Below are 23,526 nucleotides of genomic sequence, written 5' to 3' on the forward strand. Positions count from 1 at the left end.
GAATATATAACAAATGATGCCTTAAAGGGAATCTGACACATATTTCAATATTTTCTTATTATACTAAATCACCATCTCCCGCGTTAGTGAGGTAGCGCAAGGAAACAGACGAGGAGCCCAACCCATCACATACACATGCATATACCTAAACACCCACACACGCACATATACATACATATAAAATTCATAGTATACATACATATACATACACAGACATATACATATATACACATGTACATATTTATACTCGCTGCCTTCACTCATTCCTGTTGCCACCCCGCCACACATGAAATAGCATCCCCCAGCAAGATAGCTCCATTAAAAGACAAAAAAAGGCTACATTCGTTCACACTCAGTCTCTAGCTGTCATGTGTAATGCACATATATGATTCTCATTTCTTTATTAATAGATATTAGTGTTGTGAATGCTAATCAGAGTCTTACATTGATGTGCTAATGTTTGATTTGATAAAAAATATCCATGAAGGGAAGTTGATTTTAGTTCTGACCAGGTAAGTTAAAGCTAAAATTCTGCCTATTGCTGTCTGATGATGGTTTATTCATTAGATCCCAGAAGAACTACATACTGTGCTGAATGGGAATGTGGAATGAAAGGGGGAAGCTATATAAAATATTTTCTTATCAAGTGCACTTTTTCCTTTCCACTCATCTATGCAAATTCTCAAAATGGAAATGGGATTTGGCCATCTCTTCACATATAGGTGTAGAGCTTTTTGTATTATTTGATAAAGGAAATCCTAAGAAAAAGTATAAATGTAAAAAAAAGATTTTTTCTTTCATACTATTCACCATTTCCTGTGATAGCAAGGTAGCGTTAAGAACAGAGGACTGGGCCTTTGAGGGAATATCCTCACTTGGCCCCCTTCTCTGTTCCTTCTTTCGGAAAATAATAATAAAAAAGCTGAATATCTCAGTGATAGTAATCAAGTTTGGAAATTTGGAAAACCTCATGTTCTTGCATCTCTATACTAGTCTCCATGTGTGCAAATAGCCCATCCTTAGGAGTCCCCAAATTATCCCTCAGTTACTGTGTTAATTTATCTTGCTCACACACACACACACACACACACACACACACACACACACACACACACACACACACACACACACACACACTCAATTGGCATTCTGACTGTCACACATGCATGGATCACCTGGGATCATACCCACAAAGGTTAGAGTCCTGGTTGGGGCTGCTGGTCCACATTCCACCCTGGCAGTTGTTCTTCCTTAGGGGCTGGCTGTTACAATGGGTCCCTGGCATAGGTTAGGGTGTGTGTGTGTATGTGTGCGTGCATACATACATACATAGAAGTAAAGCCATGGCTTATATATATATATATATTTTTTTTTTTTTTTTTTTTTTTTTTTTTATACTTTGTCGCTGTCTCCCGCGTTTGCGAGGTAGCGCAAGGAAACAGACGAAAGAAATGGCCCAACCCCCCCCCCCATACACATGTACATACACACGTCCACACACGCAAATATACATACCTACACAGCTTTCCATGGTTTACCCCAGACGCTTCACATGCCTTGATTCAATCCACTGACAGCACGTCAACCCCTGTATACCACATGACTCCAATTCACTCTATTCCTTGCCCTCCTTTCACCCTCCTGCATGTTCAGGCCCCGATCACACAAAATCTTTTTCACTCCATCTTTCCACCTCCAATTTGGTCTCCCTCTTCTCCTCGTTCCCTCCACCTCCGACACATATATCCTCTTGGTCAATCTCTCCTCACTCATTCTCTCCATGTGCCCAAACCATTTCAAAACACCCTCTTCTGCTCTCTCAACCACGCTCTTTTTATTTCCACACATCTCTCTTACCCTTACGTTACTTACTCGATCAAACCACCTCACACCACACATTGTCCTCAAACATCTCATTTCCAGCACATCCATCCTCCTGCGCACATCTCTATCCATAGCCCACGCCTCGCAACCATACAACATTGTTGGAACCACTATTCCCTCAAACATACCCATTTTCGCTTTCCGAGATAATGTTCTCGACTTCCACACATTTTTCAAGGCTCCCAAAATTTTCGCCCCCTCCCCCACCCTATGATCCACTTCCGCTTCCATGGTTCCATCCGCTGACAGATCCACTCCCAGATATCTAAAACACTTCACTTCCTCCAGAAAAGAGGAGTGAATGTTGGGGTGAAGAAGGTGGTGAGAGTAAGTGAGCTTGGGAAGGAGACCTGTGTGGGGAAGTACCAGGAGAGACTGTGTACAGAATGGAAAAAGGTGAGAACAATGGAAGTAAGGGGAGTGGGGGAGGAATGGGATGTATTTAGGGAATCAGTGATGGATTGCGCAAAAGATGCTTGTGGCATGAGAAGAGTGGGAGGTGGGCTGTTTAGAAAGGGTAGTGAGTGGTGGGATGAAGAAGTAAGAGTATTAGTGAAAGAGAAGAGAGAGGCATTTGGACGATTTTTGCAGGGAAAAAATGCAATTGAGTGGGAGAAGTATAAAAGAAAGAGACAGGAGGTCAAGAGAAAGGTGCAAGAGGTGAAAAAAAGGGCAAATGAGAGTTGGGGTGAGAGACTATCAGTAAATTTTAGGGAGAATAAAAAGATGTTCTGGAAGGAGGTAAATAGGGTGCGTAAGACAAGGGAGCAAATGGGAACTTCAGTGAAGGGCGCAAATGGGGAGGTGATAACAAGTAGCGGTGATGTGAGAAGGAGATGGAATGAGTATTTTGAAGGTTTGTTGAATGTGTCTGATGACAGAGTGGCAGATATAGGGTGTTTTGGTCGAGGTGGTGTGCAAAGTGAGAGGGTTAGGGAAAATGATTTGGTAAACAGAGAAGAGGTAGTAAAAGCTTTGCGGAAGATGAAAGCCGGCAAGGCAGCAGGTTTGGATGGTATTGCAGTGGAATGTATTAAAAAAGGGGGTGACTGTATTGTTGACTGGTTGGTAAGGTTATTTAATGTATGTATGACTCATGGTGAGGTGCCTGAGGATTGGCGGAATGCGTGCATAGTGCCATTGTACAAAGGCAAAGGGGATAAGAGTGAGTGCTCAAATTACAGAGGTATAAGTTTGTTGAGTATTCCTGGTAAATTATATGGGAGGGTATTGATCGAGAGGGTGAAGGCATGTACAGAGCATCAGATTGGGGAAGAGCAGTGCGGTTTCAGAAGTGGTAGAGGATGTGTGGATCAGGTGTTTGCTTTGAAGAATGTATGTGAGAAATACTTAGAAAAGCAAATGGATTTGTATGTAGCATTTATGGATCTGGAGAAGGCATATGATAGAGTTGATAGAGATGCTCTGTGGAAGGTATTAAGAATATATATATATATATATATATATATATATATATATATATATATAGAAGGTTAAGAAATGGGACATGAGAGTGAAACTCTCTCCCCATAACACACAAATAGCAGATAGTAATCGGTTGATTTACAGATCTTTATGATATAACGGTTAGTGTTACTGACCATCACACATGCATGGGCCATTTGGTCATGGCAGACAACTCACAGTCCACCCAGCTGTTCATATTCCCATTAGAGCTAGGCAGTAAAATGGGTACCTGGCATAGGTTAGGGTGCATACATGCATATAAGTCATGCTACACATATATAGGGTTTAGAGGACAGGGCAACACAGCTGTAAACTCTCTCCATAAAGTGCAAATAGTAATAATACACACACACACGCACACACACACACACACACACACACACACACACACACACACACACACACACACACACACACACATGAGTAGTATCAAGATGTATTAAGAATTGGTGTAAACAAGTGACACTGTGAATAGATTTTTATATGGTAAAATATATGCAACCTGAGGGCAAAATTGACAAACTTATTCAAAGTATTCTTAGATAAAACATATTTGTGTACTGACTAACTATATCACTGTATCACTGTTATTTTTACAACTTTGAAGGTGTGTGAGACCCATTGACTGCTTGAACTAAGAGAATATGAAAACAGTAGATATAAGGAGGGTAATTGGTCCTAGAATAGTGAGCATCTTAACTCCTATCACTATTTGTCTTGTTGCATTAACTTCCACTGTTTGCAGTCTTTGAATCTCTCCACAACTTCCATCTTCAGATATCTTGAATCTCATAGTCTTCTCTCCGATGACCCATATGGCTTCCTTAAGGCAAGATCCACTGGCGATATCCTTTCCTGTCTTACTAATGTTTGGTCATCAGCTCAGAAAGAGTTTGGGGAATCCTATGTAGTTGCCCTTTGTATATCCAAAGCTTTTGATAGTATTAGGGTATAGCGTTGGGGTCCCATATCCAAGTTCTCTTCTGTTAGCTTCCATCCCTCACTTTGATCCCTCAGATATAGCTTTTTTTTTGGCTAATCTATCTCTGTAGTTGTTGATGGATCAGCCTTTCTCCACTTTCTCTATCTAGAGCAGTGTCCCTCAACATTCTATCCTGTCTCCAACATTTTCTCTACTTTTCATCAACACTTTCCCTTCTCATACAAATAATAAAGTGCACTTTTATGCTAATGACCACACTTGCTTCAAGTTTGCGCCTTCCTTTCTCACTTAATCTGCATCTTGTCTTGACACAACTTCTTTGGTAAACTCAGATTTGGATGGTGTATCTCAGAGAGGAAGATGAAATGTGGTTAAGTTTAATGCTTCCAAATCCCAGCTTCTGCCCAGCTCTGTAGAAAATTCCTGAAAACTTCCCTCTCTTTTCATGGATCAGTAATTCCACCTCTTTACACACTGAACAAATGTGATATTACTGTGACATCCAACATGTGGAAATTTCTCATTATGGAAATTTCTGTGTCTTTCTCCAAACTGGTAGTCCCATTTCAGTGTTCAAATTTCTTTTCTTCCAAACACTTGCTCCTTTTATAGATCTGTCCCTGTATGGAATACTGCTCTAATGAATGGAATGGTTACAGAGTGGAGTTGAAAACAGTTCAACATATCAGCTTTCCCAGCCTAACCTCAAAACTTGACCCACTAACCATACTCTGCAATGTTTGTTCACTTTCCTTCTTTGGATATTACTTTGGTTTTTGCCCCTTTGAGTTGGCTACTTGAGTCCGCAAGGTAGTGCTAGGAAAAGACAACAAAGGCCACTTTTGTTGATACTCATTCTCTAGCTGTCATGTGTGATGCACCAAAACCACAGCTCCCTTTCCACATCCAGGCCCTACAAAACTTTCCATGGTTTACCCCAGAATCTTCACATGCCCTGGTTCAATCCATTGACAGCGTGTCAACCCCGGTATACCACATCGTTCCAATTCACTCTATTCCTTGCACACCTTTCACCCTCCTGTATGTTCAGGTCCAGATTGCTCAAAATCTTTTTCACTCCATCCTTTCACCTCCAGTTTGGTCTCCAACTTCTCATTCCCTTCACCTCTGACACGTACATCCTCTTTGTCAATCTTTCCTCACTCATTCTCTCCATGTGACCAAACCATTTCAATACACCCTCTTCTGCTCTTTCATCCACACTCATTTTATTACCACACATCTCTCTTACCCTTTCATTACTAACTTGATCAAACCACCTCACACCACATAGTATCCTCATGTAAGGCATGTAAGCCGTGTGTATGAGTAGGAAGAGAGGAAAATGATTGTTTCCCAGTGAATGTCAGTTTGGGGCAGGGGTGCGTGATGTCTCTATGGTTGTTTAATTTGTTTATAGATAGGGTTGTTAGGGAGGGGAATGCAAGAATTTTGGAGAGAGGGGCAAGTATGCAGTCTGTTCTAGATGAGAGGGCTTGGGAAGTGAGTCAGTTGTTGTTTGCTGATGATGCAGTGCTGGTAGCTGATTCGGATGAGAAACTGCAGAAATTGGTGATTGAGTTTGGTAAAGTGTGTGAAAGAAGAAAGCTGAGAGTAAATGTTAATAAGAAGAAGGTTATTAGGTTCAGTAGGGTTGAGGGACAAGTTAATTGGGAGGTAAGTTTGAATGGAGAAAAACTGGAGGAAGTGAAGTGTTTTAGATATCTGGGAGTGGATTTAGCAGCAGATGGAACCATGGAAGTGGAAGTGAGTCACAGGGTGGGGGAAGGGGTGAAGGTTTTAGGAGCATTGAAGAATGTGTGGAAGGAAGGCGAGAACGTTATCTTGGAGAGCAAAAATGGGTACGTTTGAAGGAATAGTGGTTCCAACAGTGTTATATGGTTGCAAGGCATGGGCTGTAGAGTTGTGCGGAGGAGGGTGGATGTGTTGGATATGAAAAGTTTGAGGACAATATTATTATTATTTCATGATAATGGGGAAGGAGGTGTAGTTTTTAGGGCTGGGCAGAAGTGAAGCATACTGACTGATGCATTGTGATAAGAGCCTGGGGCCATTGAAACTGAGGAACCCAAGGCACTGAGTGAAGCTATAGAAGAATGATATGAATTGTTAGAGACAGAACTGTAAGCAAAATTTTTGGGCCAGTCGATGAGAATTTATAAAAAGGGCAGAGCTTACAGGATCATTGTTTATTGAGGGAGGTTATTGAGAAAGCCAGTGACACAGTAGATGTTGAATCAAAAGTGATGGATTTAGCTGCAAGGTGATTGGTGCCTAAATTAGGATATTTAGTTAACCATGAGCACAACAGAACAAATCATTGAGTATTTTTGGACCGGATGAAAAACATCCACCAAATAATGAGGAAAGGGGAATGAAAGAAGAAATGTTCACTGTTGGTTTACTTACAACAATAGATTTACCATATGCAGTGTGTGATAAAAGAAAGAAGAATTATAGGTTATAAATCATGCTCATATGTATGTGTATGTATGTATGTGTATATATATATATATATATATATTATCCCTGGGGATAGGGGTGAAAGAATACTTCCCACGCATTCCTCACGTGTCGTAGAAGGCGACTAGAGGGGATGGGAGCAGGGGGCCAGAAATCCTCCCCTCCTTGTATTTTAAGTTTCTAAAAAATGGGAAACAGAAGGAGTCATGCGGGGAGTGCTCATCCTCCTCGTAGACTCAGATTGGGGTGTCTAAATGTGTGTGGATGTAACCAAGATGTGAAAAAAAGAGAGATAGGTAGTATGTTTGAGGAAAGGAACCTGGATGTTTTGGCTCTGAGTGAAACGAAGCTCAAGGGTAAAGGGGAAGAGTGGTTTGGGAATGTCTTGGGAGTAAAGTCAGGGGTTAGTGAGAGGACAAGAGCAAGGGAAGGAGTAGCAGTACTCCTGAAACAGGAGTTGTGGGAGTATGTGATAGAATGTAAGAAAGTAAATTCTAGATTGATATGGGTAAAACTGAAAGTTGATGGAGAGAGATGGGTGATTATTGGTGCATATGCACCTGGGCATGAGAAGAAAGATCATGAGAGGCAAGTGTTTTGGGAGCAACTGAATGAGTGTGTTAGTGGTTTTGATGCACAAGACCGGGTTATAGTGATGGGTGATTTGAATGCAAAGGTGAGTAATGTTGCAGTTGAGGGAATAATTGGGGTTCATGGGGTGTTCAGTGTTGTAAATGGAAATGGTGAAGAGTTTGTAGATTTATGTGCTGAAAAAGGACTGGTTTAAAAAGCGAGATATACATAAGTATACGTATGTAAGTAGGAGAGATGGCCAGAGAGCGTTATTGGATTACGTGTTAATTGAAAGGCGTGCGAAAGAGAGACTTTTGGATGTTAATGTGCTCAGAGGTGCAACTGGAGGGATGTCTGATCATTATCTTGTGGAGGCTAAGGTGAAGATCTGTATGGGTTTTCAGAAAAGAAGAGTGAATGTTGGGGTGAAGAGGGTGGTGAGAGTAAGTGAGCTTGGGAAGGAGACTTGTGTGAGGAAGTACCAGGAGAGACTGAGTACAGAATGGAAAAAGGTGAGAACAATGGAAGTAAGGGGAGTGGGGGAGGAATGGGATGTATTTAGGGAATCAGTGATGGAGTGCGCAAAAGATGCTTGTGGCATGAGAAGCGTGGGAGGTGGGTTGATTAGAAAGGGTAGTGAGTGGTGGGATGAAGAAGTAAGAGTATTAGTGAAAGAGAAGAGAGAGGCATTTGGACGATTTTTGCAGGGAAAAACTGGAATTGAGTGGGAGATGTATAAAAGAAAGAGACAGGAGGTCAAGAGAAAGGTGCAAGAGGTGAAAAAGAGGGCAAATGAGAGTTGGGGTGAGAGAGTATCATTAAATTTTAGGGAGAATAAAAAGATGTTCTGAAAGGAGGTAAATAAAGTGCATAAGACAAGGGAGCAAATGGGAACTTCAGTGAAGGGTGCTAATGGGGAGGTGATAACAAGTAGTGGTGATGTGAGAAGGAGATGGAGTATTTTGAAGGTTTGTTGAATGTGTTTGATGATAGAGTGGCAGATATAGGGTGTTTTGGTCGAGGTGGTGTGCAAAGTGAGAGGGTTAGGGAAAATGATTTGGTAAACAGAGAAGAGGTAGTAAAAGCTTTGCGGAAGATGAAAGCCGGCAAGGCAGCAGGTTTGGATGGTATTGCAGTGGAATCTATTAAAAAAGGGGGTGACTGTATTGTTGACTGGTTGGTAAGGTTATTTAATGTATGTATGACTCATGGTGAGGTGCCTGAGGATTGGCGGAATGCGTGCATAGTGCCATTGTACAAAGGCAAAGGGGATAAGAGTGAGTGCTCAAATTACATAGGTATAAGTTTGTTGAGTATTCCTGGTAAATTATATGGGAAGGTATTGATTGAGAGCATGAAGGCATGTACAGAACATCAGATTGGGAAAGAGCAGTGTGGTTTCAGAAGTGGTAGAGGATGTGTGGATCAGGTGTTTGCTTTGAAGAATGTATGTGAGAAATACTTAGAAAAGCAAATGGATTTGTATGTAGCATTTATGGATCTGGAGAAGGCATATGATAGAGTTAATAGAGATGCTCTGTGGAAGGTATTAAGAATATATGGTGTGGGAGGCAAGTTGTTAGAAGCAGTGAAAAGTTTTTGTCGAGGATGTAATGCATGTGTACGTGTAGGAAGAGAGGAAAGTGATTGGTTCTCAGTGAATGTAGGTTTGCGGCAGGGGTGTGTGATGTCTTCATGGTTGTTTAATTTGTTTATGGATGGGGTTGTTAGGGAGGTGAATGCAAGAGTTTTGGAAAGAGGGGCAAGTATGAAGTCTGTTGTGGATGAGAGAGCTTGGGAAGTGAGTCAGTTGTTGTTTGCTGATGATACAGCACGATAATCCTGGGAGCCTTGAAGAATGTGTGGAAGTCGAGAACATTATCTCGGAAAGCAAAAATGGGTATGTTTGAAGGAATAGTGGTTCCAACAATGTTGTATGGTTGCGAGGCGTGGGCTATGGATAGAGTTGTGCGGAGGAGGGTGGATGTGCTGGAAATGAGATGTTTCAGGACAATGTGTGGTGTGAGATGGTTTGATCGAGTAAGTAATGTAAGGGTAAGAGAGATGTGTGGAAATAGAAAGAGCGTGGTTGAGAGAGCAGAAGAAGGTGTTTTGAAATGGTTTGGGCATATGGAGAGAATGAGTGAGGAAAGATTGACCAAGAGGATATATGTGTCGGAGGCGGAGGGAACGAGGAGAAGTGGGAGACCAAATTGGAGGTGGAAAGATGGAGTGAAAAAGATTTTGAGTGATCGGCGCCTGAACATGCAGGAGTGTGAAAGGCGGGCAAGGAATAGAGTGAATTGGATCGATGTGGTATACCGGGGTTGACGTGCTGTCAGTGGATTGAATCAGGGCATGTGAAGCGTCTGGGGTAAACCATGGAAAGTTGTGTGGGGCCTGGATGTGGAAAGGGAGCTGTGGTTTCGGGCATTATTGCATGACAGCTAGAGACTGAATGTGAACGAGTGGGGCCTCTGTTGTCTTTTCCTAGCGCTACCTCGCACACATGAGGGGGGAGGGTATGATATACCCTGTGTGGCGAGGTGGCGAAGGGAATGAATAAGGGCAGACAGTGTGAATTGTGTGCATGGGTATATATGTATGTGGCTGTGTGTGTATATATATGTGTATATTGAGATGTATAGGTATGTATATTTGCGACTGTGGACGTGTATGTATATACATGTGTATGGGGGTGGGTTGGGCCATTTCTTTCATCTGTTTCCTTGCGTTACCTCGTAAACGCGGGAGACAGCGACAAAGCAAAATAAAATAAATATAATATAAATCATGCTCTGGGGATAGGGGAGAAAAAATACTTCCCACGCATTCCTCACATGTCGTAGAAGGCGACTAAAGGGGATGGGAGCGGGGGGGGCTGGAAACCCTCCCCTCCCTGTATTTTAACTTTCTAAAAGGGGAAACAGAAGAAGGAGTCACGTGGGGAGTGCTCATCCTCCTCGAAGGCTCAGATTAGGTTGTCTAAATGTGTGTGGATGTAACCAAGGTGAGAAAAAAGAAGAGATAGGTAGTATGGTTGAGGAAAGGAACCTGGATGTTTTGGCTCTGAGTGAAACGAAGCTCAAGGGTAAAGGGGAAGAGTGGTTTGGGAATGTCTTGGGAGTAAAGTCAGGGGTTAGTGAGAGGACAAGAGCAAGGGAAGGAGTAGCAGTACTCCTGAAACAGGAGTTGTGGGAGTATGTGATAGAATGTAAGAAAGTAAATTCTAGATTGATATGGGTAAAACTGAAAGTTGATGGAGAGAGATGGGTGATTATTGGTGCATATGCACCTGGGCATGAGAAGAAAGATCATGAGAGGCAAGTGTTTTGGGAGCAACTGAATGAGTGTGTTAGTGGTTTTGATGCACAAGACCGGGTTATAGTGATGGGTGATTTGAATGCAAAGGTGAGTAATGTTGCAGTTGAGGGAATAATTGGGGTTCATGGGGTGTTCAGTGTTGTAAATGGAAATGGTGAAGAGTTTGTAGATTTATGTGCTGAAAAAGGACTGGTTTAAAAAGCGAGATATACATAAGTATACGTATGTAAGTAGGAGAGATGGCCAGAGAGCGTTATTGGATTACGTGTTAATTGAAAGGCGTGCGAAAGAGAGACTTTTGGATGTTAATGTGCTCAGAGGTGCAACTGGAGGGATGTCTGATCATTATCTTGTGGAGGCTAAGGTGAAGATCTGTATGGGTTTTCAGAAAAGAAGAGTGAATGTTGGGGTGAAGAGGGTGGTGAGAGTAAGTGAGCTTGGGAAGGAGACTTGTGTGAGGAAGTACCAGGAGAGACTGAGTACAGAATGGAAAAAGGTGAGAACAATGGAAGTAAGGGGAGTGGGGGAGGAATGGGATGTATTTAGGGAATCAGTGATGGAGTGCGCAAAAGATGCTTGTGGCATGAGAAGCGTGGGAGGTGGGTTGATTAGAAAGGGTAGTGAGTGGTGGGATGAAGAAGTAAGAGTATTAGTGAAAGAGAAGAGAGAGGCATTTGGACGATTTTTGCAGGGAAAAACTGCAATTGAGTGGGAGATGTATAAAAGAAAGAGACAGGAGGTCAAGAGAAAGGTGCAAGAGGTGAAAAAGAGGGCAAATGAGAGTTGGGGTGAGAGAGTATCATTAAATTTTAGGGAGAATAAAAAGATGTTCTGAAAGGAGGTAAATAAAGTGCATAAGACAAGGGAGCAAATGGGAACTTCAGTGAAGGGTGCTAATGGGGAGGTGATAACAAGTAGTGGTGATGTGAGAAGGAGATGGAGTATTTTGAAGGTTTGTTGAATGTGTTTGATGATAGAGTGGCAGATATAGGGTGTTTTGGTCGAGGTGGTGTGCAAAGTGAGAGGGTTAGGGAAAATGATTTGGTAAACAGAGAAGAGGTAGTAAAAGCTTTGCGGAAGATGAAAGCCGGCAAGGCAGCAGGTTTGGATGGTATTGCAGTGGAATCTATTAAAAAAGGGGGTGACTGTATTGTTGACTGGTTGGTAAGGTTATTTAATGTATGTATGACTCATGGTGAGGTGCCTGAGGATTGGCGGAATGCGTGCATAGTGCCATTGTACAAAGGCAAAGGGGATAAGAGTGAGTGCTCAAATTACATAGGTATAAGTTTGTTGAGTATTCCTGGTAAATTATATGGGAAGGTATTGATTGAGAGCATGAAGGCATGTACAGAACATCAGATTGGGAAAGAGCAGTGTGGTTTCAGAAGTGGTAGAGGATGTGTGGATCAGGTGTTTGCTTTGAAGAATGTATGTGAGAAATACTTAGAAAAGCAAATGGATTTGTATGTAGCATTTATGGATCTGGAGAAGGCATATGATAGAGATGCTCTGTGGAAGGTATTAAGAATATATGGTGTGGGAGGCAAGTTGTTAGAAGCAGTGAAAAGTTTTTGTCGAGGATGTAAGGCATGTGTACGTGTAGGAAGAGAGGAAAGTGATTGGTTCTCAGTGAATGTAGGTTTGCGGCAGGGGTGTGTGATGTCTTCATGGTTGTTTAATTTGTTTATGGATGGGGTTGTTAGGGAGGTGAATGCAAGAGTTTTGGAAAGAGGGGCAAGTATGAAGTCTGTTGTGGATGAGAGAGCTTGGGAAGTGAGTCAGTTGTTGTTTGCTGATGATACAGCACGATAATCCTGGGAGCCTTGAAGAATGTGTGGAAGTCGAGAACATTATCTCGGAAAGCAAAAATGGGTATGTTTGAAGGAATAGTGGTTCCAACAATGTTGTATGGTTGCGAGGCGTGGGCTATGGATAGAGTTGTGCGCAGGAGGGTGGATGTGCTGGAAATGAGATGTTTCAGGACAATGTGTGGTGTGAGATGGTTTGATCGAGTAAGTAATGTAAGGGTAAGAGAGATGTGTGGAAATAGAAAGAGCGTGGTTGAGAGAGCAGAAGAAGGTGTTTTGAAATGGTTTGGGCATATGGAGAGAATGAGTGAGGAAAGATTGACCAAGAGGATATATGTGTCGGAGGCGGAGGGAACGAGGAGAAGTGGGAGACCAAATTGGAGGTGGAAAGATGGAGTGAAAAAGATTTTGAGTGATCGGCGCCTGAACATGCAGGAGTGTGAAAGGCGGGCAAGGAATAGAGTGAATTGGATCGATGTGGTATACCGGGGTTGACGTGCTGTCAGTGGATTGAATCAGGGCATGTGAAGCGTCTGGGGTAAACCATGGAAAGTTGTGTGGGGCCTGGATGTGGAAAGGGAGCTGTGGTTTCGGGCATTATTGCATGACAGCTAGAGACTGAATGTGAACGAGTGGGGCCTCTGTTGTCTTTTCCTAGCGCTACCTCGCACACATGAGGGGGGAGGGTATGATATACCCTGTGTGGCGAGGTGGCGAAGGGAATGAATAAGGGCAGACAGTGTGAATTGTGTGCATGGGTATATATGTATGTGGCTGTGTGTGTATATATATGTGTATATTGAGATGTATAGGTATGTATATTTGCGACTGTGGACGTGTATGTATATACATGTGTATGGGGGTGGGTTGGGCCATTTCTTTCATCTGTTTCCTTGCGTTACCTCGTAAACGCGGGAGACAGCGACAAAGCAAAATAAAATAAATATAATATAAATCATGCTCTGGGGATAGGGGAGAAAAAATACTTCCCACGCATTCCTCACATGTCGTAGAAGGCGACTAAAGGGGATGGGAGCGGGGGGGGCTGGAAACCCTCCCCTCCCTGTATTTTAACTTTCTAAAAGGGGAAACAGAAGAAGGAGTCACGTGGGGAGTGCTCATCCTCCTCGAAGGCTCAGATTAGGTTGTCTAAATGTGTGTGGATGTAACCAAGATGACAAAAAAGAAGAGATAGGTAGTATGGTTGAGGAAAGGAACCTGGATGTTTTGGCTCTGAGTGAAACGAAACTCAAGGGTAAAGGGGAAGAGTGGTTTGGGAATGTCTTGGGAGTAAAGTCAGGGGTTAGTGAGAGGACAAGAGCAAGGGAAGGAGTAGCACTACTCCTGAAATAGGAGTTGTGGGAGTATGTGAAAGAGTGTAAGAAAGTAAACTCTAGATTGATATGGGTTAAACTGAAAGTTGATGGAGAGAGATGAGTGATTATTGGTGCATATGCACCTGGGCATGAGAAGAAAGATCATGAGAGGCAAGTGTTTTGGGAGCAGCTGAGTGAGTGTGTTAGTAGTTTTGATGCACGAGACAGGGTTATAGTGATGGGTGATTTGAATGCAAAGGTGAGTAATGTAGCAGTTGAGGGAATAATTGGTGTACATGGGGTGTTCAGTGTTGTAAATGAAAATGGTGAAGAGCTTGTAGATTTATGTGCTGAAAAAGGACTGGTGATTGGGAATACCTGGTTTAAAAAGCGAGATATACATAAGTATACGTATGTAAGATGGAGAGATGGCCAGAGAACGTTATTGGATTACGTGTTGATTGATAGGTGCGTGAAAGAGAGACTTTTGGATGTTAATGTGCTCAGAGGTGCAACTGGAGGGATGTCTGATCATTATCTTGTGGAGGTGAAGGTGAAGATTTGTAGATGTTTTCAGAAAGAAGAGAGAATGTTGGGGTGAAGAGAATGGTGAGTGTAAGCGAGCTTGGGAAGGAGACTTGTGTGAGGAAGTACCAAGAGAGACTGAGTACAGAATGGAAAAAAGGGTGAGAACAAAGGCCATAAGGGGAGTGGGGGAAGAAAGGGATGTATTTAGGGAATCAGTGATGGCGTGGGAGGTGATGGCGTGGGAGGTGGGCAGATTAGAAAGGGTAGTAAGTGGTGGAATGAAGAAGTAAGAGTATTAGTGAAAGAGAAGAGAGAGGCATTTGGGCGATTTTTACAGGGAAATAATGCAAATGAGTGGGAGATGTATAAAAGAAAGAGGCAGGAGGTCAAGAGAAAGGTGTAATAGGTGAAAAAGAGGGCAAATGAGAGTTGTTGTGAGAGAGTATCATTAAATTTTAGGGAGAATAAAAAGATGTTTGGGAAGGAGGTAAATAAAGTGCGTAAGACAAGGGAACAAATGAGAACATCAGTGAAGGGGGCTAATGGGGAGGTGATAACAAGTAGTGGTGATGTGAGAAGGAGATGGAGTGAGTATTTTGAAGGTTTGTTGAATGTGTTTGATGATAGAGTGGCAGATATAGGGTGTTTTGGTCGAGGTGGTGTGCGAAGTGAGAGGGTTAGGAAAAATGATTTGATAAACAGAGAAGAGGTAGCAAAAGCTTGGCAGAAGATGAAAGCCATCAATGCAGCGGGTTTGGATGGTATTGCAGTGGAATTTGTTAAAAAAGGGGGTGACTGTATTGTTGACTGGTTGCTAAGGATATTTAATGTGTATGACTCATGGTGAGGTGCCTGAAGATTGGCGAAATGCATGCATAGTGCCATTGTACAAAGGCAAAGGGGATGAAAGGGGATAACAGTGAGTTCTCAAGTTACAGAGGTATAAGTTTGTTAAGTATTCCAGGGAAATCATATGGTAGGTTATTGATTGAGAGGGTGAAGGCATGTACAGAGCATCAGATTGGGGAAGAGCAGTGTAGTTTCAGAAGTGGTAGAGGATGTGTGGATCAGGTGTTTGCTTTGAAGAATGTATGTGAGAAATACTTAGAAAAGCAAATGGATTTGTATGTAGCATTTATGGATCTGGAAAGCATATGATAGAGTTGATAGAGATGCTCTGTGGAAGGTATTAAGAATATATGGTGTGGGAGGCAAGTTGTTAGAAGCACTGAAAAGTTTTTATCAAGGATGTACGGCATGTGTACGTGTAGGAAGAGAGGAAAGTGGTTGGTTCTCAGTGAATGTTGGTTTGGGCAGGGGTGTGTGATGTCTCCATGGTTGTTTGATTTGTTTATGGATGGGGTTGTTAGGGAGGTGAAGGGGCAAGTATGCAGTCTATTGTGGATGAGAGAGCTTGGGAAGTGAGTCAGTTGTTGTTCGCTGATGATACAGCACTGGTGTCTGATTCGTGAGAGAAACTGCAGAAGCTGGTGACTGAGTTTGGTAAAGTGTGTGAAAGAAAGCTGAGAGTAAATGTGAATAAGAGCAAGTTTATTAGGTACAGTAAGTTTGAATGGAGAAAAACTGGAGGAAGTGAAGTGTTTTAGATATCTGGGAGTGGATTTGGCAGCGGATGGAACCATGGAAGCAGAAGTGAATCATAAGGTGGGGGAGGGGGCAAAAGTTCTGGGAGCATTGAAGAATGTGTGGAAGTTGAGAACATTATCTTGGAAAGCAAAAATGGGTATGTTTGAAGGAATAGTGGTTCCAACAATGTTATATGGTTGCAAGGCATGTGCTATAGATAGAGTTGTGCGGAGGAGGGTGGATGTGCTGGAAGTGAGATGTTTGAGCACAGTATGTGGTGTGAGGTGGTTTGATCAAGTAAGCAATAATAGGGTAAGAGAGATGTGAGGTAATAAAAAGAGTGTGGTTGAGAGTGCAGAGGAGGGTGTTTTGAAATGGTTTGGTCACATGGAGAGAATGAGTGAGGAAAGATTGACCAAGAGGATATATGTGTCAGAGGTGGAGGGAACGAGAAGTGGGAGACCAAATTGGAGGTGGACAGATGGAGTGAAAAAGATTTTAATTGATCGGGGCCTGAACATGCAGGAGGGTGAGAGGCATGCAAGGAATAGAGTGAATTGGAACAATGTGGTATACCGAGGTCGACTTGCTGTCAGTGGATTGAACCAGGGCATGTGAAGTGCCCGGGGTAAACCATGGAAAGTTCTGTGGGGCCTGGATTTGGAAAGGGAGCTGTGGTTTCGGTGCATTATTACATGACAGCTAGAGACTGAGTTTGACCGAATGTGGCCTTTGTTGTCTTTTCCTAGTGCTACCTCGTACACATGCAGGGGAGGGGCTTGTTATTTCATGTATGTTCAAGTCTATATATGTATATGTCTGTTTGTGTATATAGATGTATACGTTGAGATGTATAGGTATGTATATTTGCGTGTGTGGACATGTATGTATATACATGTGTATGGGGGTGGGTTGGGCCATTCTTTCGTCTGTTTCCTTGTGCTACCTCACTAACACGGGAGACAGCGACAAAGTAAAATAAGTGAATACATAAATGATAAATAAGTGATGATATATCAACACAAAATCCATCTTGAAACAACTTTCCACCCATCCTTCACCCCCACAGATACAAGTATTGCAATTAAAACCTGAAAGAACTCTCCTGCTATGGAATCCTTGCAGCATGTCAAAGTTTCAGATAAAACACTGTGATCTTTGAGCATTCCAAGCTCCTATAGATGAGAATATTTAAGGGGATGAATGTATTGGAAATGGAACGTGTGAAGACAATATATGGCATAAAGAGGGTTGATTGTGTAACAAATTATAGGATAAGGGAAAGGTGTGGTAATAAGAAGATTGTGATTTACATTAGGAAGACCAACAACAGGAGTCCTGATTGGCCCACAACTTGTTTGTGTGGTAAATATACAAAGTTTAACTTTACAAGAAAATGTAATTCTTCTCAGCAGTTTTTTTAAGCTATCACCAACTCCCCACTGCTGCACATTAGCCTTCTATTGTCCTTAATATTGTTGTTGTTTATACAGTTTATTTTTGGCTTTTTTTTTTTATTATACCTGAATTTATAAGATATTTGTCTAAACGGCTTTTGAAGGTATTTCTAGTCTTAACGTTCACTGTGTCTTATGGTAACTTATTCCTGTTCTTTTTCTCATGTAGCTTTGAGTTTTATTCCATTTGTCCTGGTAACCATTTTGTAATTTTTAAGTGAGAAAAGATCCTGTCATTTTAGCCTCTCTTCTTATGCCAGATTTCTAAGGGATGGGATCAATTTTGTCACATGTCTGTGTACTTACTGTAATTTTTCCTCATCTTTTTTATAGTTTGGGAACCAAAACTGGCCTGCATATTCAAGGTGTAGTCTTACTAGAGAATTATAAAGTGTGAGAATTGTTTCTTATGTCTTGTAATTTTTGTTCCTGACTATGCAACCTAACATTTGGTTGCCTTTTTTACTTGCTGCTTGACACTGTTTAGTGTACTTCAGATTGTTGCTAATAACAACTCCAAGGTCCTTTTCTTCATTTACTTTAGTTAGAGAGTTTCTGAATAGCTTGTAGTCGTAACATAGTCTTGTCTTTAAAGTGCATAACTCTTGTCAACATTAAACTTCATTTGCCATCGGTCTGACCACTCTGCTAGTAAGTTAAAATCTCTTTGAACCATTTTGCAGCCTGCCTGTTTACAGCTCTACCTCTACATCAGATTTGGAGATCTTAGATATGAGACATAGTTCTAGGCCATTAATGTATATTATGAAAAGAATTGGGCCAAGGACTGACCCATGTGGCACACCACTTGTTATGTCTAGCCAATCTGACGCTCTGCCACTTAACACTACACGATGCTTTCTTCTTGTAAGTCAGTTTTTGATCCATGTACAGAGTTATTCACTGATTTTGTGTGCTTTGAGTTAATGTAAAAGTCTCTTGTGAGATACTTCATTGAAAGCCTTTTAGAATTAAAAATATTCTACGTCAGACGGTACTTTTCTTTTGTCCCAATTCTGATTAATAACATTAAAAATTCCAACATATTTGTCTGGCAAGATCTTCTATTGTGGAAACTGTGTTGGTTGTCCAGTGTAATTCTGTGATCTAGAAACATGAGTTTTATCGTATTATTTTTTCCAGCTTTCACCTAACACTGACATAAGTCTGATTGGGCAGTAGTTCAAGGCACCCTTTTCATCTTTTTTATATAAAGGAGTAACATTTGCTAGTTTCCAGTCAGTTTGCACCTGAGCATCCAATAGAGATTTGTTGAATATTTTTGATATGGGGTATATCAGCTGTCCCATGACCTCATTTAAGATTCTTGGAGTTAAGCTATCTGGGCTGTTGGATTTGTTAGGATTTAATTGGTCCAGGTATATAAGTACTTCAAAGCTCTTTGTTTCTCTAACCTTGAATTCTTCTTCATCAGATCCTTGAAACATTCTCATTGGTTGCAGTATTTGAGATGTTTCTTCATTTGTGAATACAGAGTTAAAGGAATAGTTAGGATTTAATTTAATTTAATGTAATTCAATGTTAGGATTTGATTGACCATGGTATATAAGTACTTCATAGATCTTTATTTCTCTAACCTTCAACTCTTCTTCATCATATCCTTGAAACATTTTCATTGGTTGCAGTATTTGAGATGTTTCTTCATTGTTGAATACAGAGTTAAAGGAATAGTGTTTCATGTTCATTTCATAATGATCTAATTCCTTCTTTTGCTGTCTTCCTTTGTTTTATATATTTGAAGAATTCTTTATGATAATACTTAACTTTCAAGGAAATTCTTTTTTCTTCCTCGTCTTTACTCTTTCTTATGACCTTACACTCTCTGTGGATTTTGATTTATTCTTGTGATTTTCATCAGTTCCCATTGATTCAAATTTCTTATATGTTTTCTTCATTTAGCAAATTAGTCCTTCTATTTTCCTATTCATCCATAGTGGTTTTGAAATATTCTAAGTTCTCTTCGTATTTCATGGAATATGTTTATCTTCAATCTTGAGTAGTGCATTTTTAGAATTACTCCACGTCAAGTTTTGTCCAATTGGCATTGTGAATTTCTTGTCTGATGTTTTCAAAAGTTGCTTGCCTGTAATCTCGGATCAAGAGTTTTTCATTTATTTCGTAATATAAATTCATCTTTAATTTAATCAAACTGTCATCGCTGCTTTGCAAACGTTGATTAAGTTTGTGTCACTGGTGAGGACAAGATCAAGAATGTTTTTACCTCTAGTTAGTATTTTGATTAACTGTTCTAGAAAACCATCTTCAATCAGTTCCGTTAGTCTTGTTCTCTCTTGATCATCTGTTAACATGTTCCAGTTCATGTTTAGAATGTTGAAGTCTCCTACTATTATAACCTCTTTCTTGTTTACTATAGTTTTGATTTCATTTACAGACCTTTTTTTTTTTTTTTTTTTTTTTTTTTTTTTTTTTTTTTTTTTTGTCGCTGTCTCCCGCGTTTGCGAGGTAGCGCAAGGAAACAGATGAAAGAAATGGCCCAACCCACCCCCATACACATGTATATACATACGTCCACACACGCAAATATACATACCTACACAGCTTTCCATGGTTTACCCCAGACGCCTCACATGCCTTGATTCAATCCACTGACAGCACGTCAACCCCGGTATACCACATCGCTCCAATTCACTCTATTCCTTGCCCTCCTTTCACCCTCCTGCATGTTCAGGCCCCGATCATACAAAATCTTTTTCACTCCATCTTTCCACCTCCAATTTAGTCTCCCTCTTCTCGTTCCCTCCACCTCCGACACATATATTCTCTTGGTCAATCTTTCCTCACTCATTCTCTCCATGTGCCCGAACCATTTCAAAACACCCTCTTCTGCTCTCTCAACCACGCTCTTTTTATTTCCACACATCTCTCTTACCCTTACGTTACTTACTCGATCAAACCACCTCACACCACATATTGTCCTCAAACATCTCATTTCCAGCACATCCATCCTCCTGCGCACAACTCTATCCATAGCCCACGCCTCGCAACCATACAACATTGTTGGAACCACTATTCCTTCAAACATACCCATTTTTGCTTTCCGAGATAATGTTCTCGACTTCCACACATTCTTCAAGGCTCCCAGAATTTTCGCCCCCTCCCCCACCCTATGATCCACTTCCGCTTCCATGGTTCCATCCGCTGCCAGATCCACTCCCAGATATCTAAAACACTTCACTTCCTTCAGTTTTTCTCCATTCAAACTCACCTCCCAATTGACTTGACCCTCAACCCTACTGTACCTAATAACCTTGCTCTTATTCACATTTACTCTTAACTTTCTTCTTTCACACACTTTACCAAACTCAGTCACCAGCTTCTGCAGTTTCTCACATGAATCAGCCACCAGCGCTGTATCGTCAGCGAACAACAACTGACTCACTTCCCAAGCTCTCTCATCCCCAACAGACTTCATACTTGCCCCTCTTTCCAAAACTCTTGCATTCACCTCCCTAACAACCCCATCCATAAACAAATTAAACAACCATGGAGACATCACACACCCCTGCCGCAAACCTACATTCACTGAGAACCAATCACTTTCCTCTCTTCCTACACGTACACATGCCTTACATCCTTGATAAAAACTTTTCACTGCTTCTAACAACTTGCCTCCCACACCATATATTCTTAATACCTTCCACAGAGCATCTCTATCAACTCTATCATATGCATTCTCCAGATCCATAAATGCTACATACAAATCCATTTGCTTTTCTAAGTATTTCTCACATACATTCTTCAAAGCAAACACCTGATCCACACATCCTCTACCACTTCTGAAACCACACTGCTCTTCCCCAATCTGATGCTCTGTACATGCCTTCACCCTCTCAATCAATATCCTCCCAATAGGATTGGAAAGAGGGGCAAGTATGAAGTCTGTTGGGGATGAGAGAGCTTGGGAAGTGAGTCAGTTGTTGTTCGCTGATGATACAGCGCTGGTGGCTGATTCATGTGAGAAACTGCAGAAGCTGGTGACTGAGTTTGGTAAAGTGTGTGGAAGAAGAAAGTTAAGAGTAAATGTGAATAAGAGCAAGGTTATTAGGTACAGTAGGGTTGAGGGTCAAGTCAATTGGGAGGTGAGTTTGAATGGAGAAAAACTGGAGGAAGTGAAGTGTTTTAGATATCTGGGAGTGGATCTGGCAGCGGATGGAACCATGGAAGCGGAAGTGGATCATAGGGTGGGGGAGGGGGCGAAAATTCTGGGGGCCTTGAAGAATGTGTGGAAGTCGAGAACATTATCTCGGAAAGCAAAAATGGGTATGTTTGAAGGAATAGTGGTTCCAACAATGTTGTATGGTTGCGAGGCGTGGGCTATGGATAGAGTTGTGCGCAGGAGGATGGATGTGCTGGAAATGAGATGTTTGAGGACAATGTGTGGTGTGAGGTGGTTTGATCGAGTGAGTAACGTAAGGGTAAGAGAGATGTGTGGAAATAAAAAGAGCGTGGTTGAGAGAGCAGAAGAGGGTGTTTTGAAGTGGTTTGGGCACATGGAGAGAATGAGTGAGGAAAGATTGACCAAGAGGATATACGTGTCGGAGGTGGAGGGAACGAGGAGAAGAGGGAGACCAAATTGGAGGTGGAAAGATGGAGTGAAAAAGATTTTGTGTGATCGGGGCCTGAATATGCAGGAAGGTGAAAGGAGGGCAAGGAATAGAGTGAATTGGAGCGATGTGGTATACCGGGGTTGACGTGCTGTCAGTGGATTGAATCAAGGCATGTGAAGCGTCTGGGGTAAACCATGGAAAGCTGTGTAGGTATGTATATTTGCGTATGTGTACGTATGTATATACATGTGTATGGGGGGGGGGTGTGGGCCATTTCTTTCGTCTATTTCCTTGCGCTACCTCGCAAACGCGGGAGACAGCGACAAAGTATAATAAATAAATAAATATAAATAATTTACCAGGAATACTCAACAAACTTATACCTCTGTAATTTGAGCACTCACTCTTATCCCCTTTGCCTTTGTACAATGGCACTATGCACGCATTCCGCCAATCCTCAGGCACCTCACCATGAGTCATACATACATTAAATAACCTTACCAACCAGTCAACAATACAGTCACCCCCTTTTTTAATAAATTCCACTGCAATACCATCCAAACCTGCTGCCTTGCCGGCTTTCATCTTCCGCAAAGCTTTTACTACCTCTTCTCTGTTTGAGGACAATGTGTGGTGTGAGGTGGTTTGATCGAGTGAGTAACGTAAGGGTAAGAGAGATGTGTGGAAATAAAAAGAGCGTGGTTGAGAGAGCAGAAGAGGGTGTTTTGAAGTGGTTTGGGCACATGGAGAGAATGAGTGAGGAAAGATTGACCAAGAGGATATACGTGTCGGAGGTGGAGGGAACGAGGAGAAGAGGGAGACCAAATTGGAGGTGGAAAGATGGAGTGAAAAAGATTTTGTGTGATCGGGGCCTGAATATGCAGGAAGGTGAAAGGAGGGCAAGGAATAGAGTGAATTGGAGCGATGTGGTATACCGGGGTTGACGTGCTGTCAGTGGATTGAATCAAGGCATGTGAAGCGTCTGGGGTAAACCATGGAAAGCTGTGTAGGTATGTATATTTGCGTATGTGGACGTATGTATATACATGTGTATGGGGGGGGGGGTTGGGCCATTTCTTTCGTCTATTTCCTTGCGCTACCTCGCAAACGTGGGAGACAGCGACAAAGTATAATAAATAAATAAATATAAATAATTTACCAGGAATACTCAACAAACTTATACCTCTGTAATTTGAGCACTCACTCTTATCCCCTTTGCCTTTGTACAATGGCACTATGCACGCATTCCGCCAATCCTCAGGCACCTCACCATGAGTCATACATACATTAAATAACCTTACCAACCAGTCAACAATACAGTCACCCCCTTTTTTAATAAATTCCACTGCAATACCATCCAAACCTGCTGCCTTGCCGGCTTTCATCTTCCGCAAAGCTTTTACTACCTCTTCTCTGTTTACCAAATCATCTTCCCTAACCCTCTCACTTTGCACACCACCACGACCAAAACACCCTATATCTGCCACTCTATCATCAAACACATTCAACAAACCTTCAAAATACTCACTCCATCTCCTTCTCACATCACCACTACTTGTTATC

The 23,526-nt window shown here is 41.7% G+C and overlaps 1 protein-coding gene across 1 annotated transcript in view; it reads left to right on the forward strand.

Annotated features, from left to right (window-relative positions):
• Mms19 (MMS19 nucleotide excision repair protein) overlaps positions 1-23,526 on the forward strand; it is a 561,976-nt gene that overhangs the window by 328,025 nt on the left and 210,425 nt on the right.

The sequence above is a fragment of the Panulirus ornatus genome, chromosome 5, assembly GCF_036320965.1.
Source record: "Panulirus ornatus isolate Po-2019 chromosome 5, ASM3632096v1, whole genome shotgun sequence".
NCBI lineage: Eukaryota > Metazoa > Arthropoda > Malacostraca > Decapoda > Palinuridae > Panulirus > Panulirus ornatus.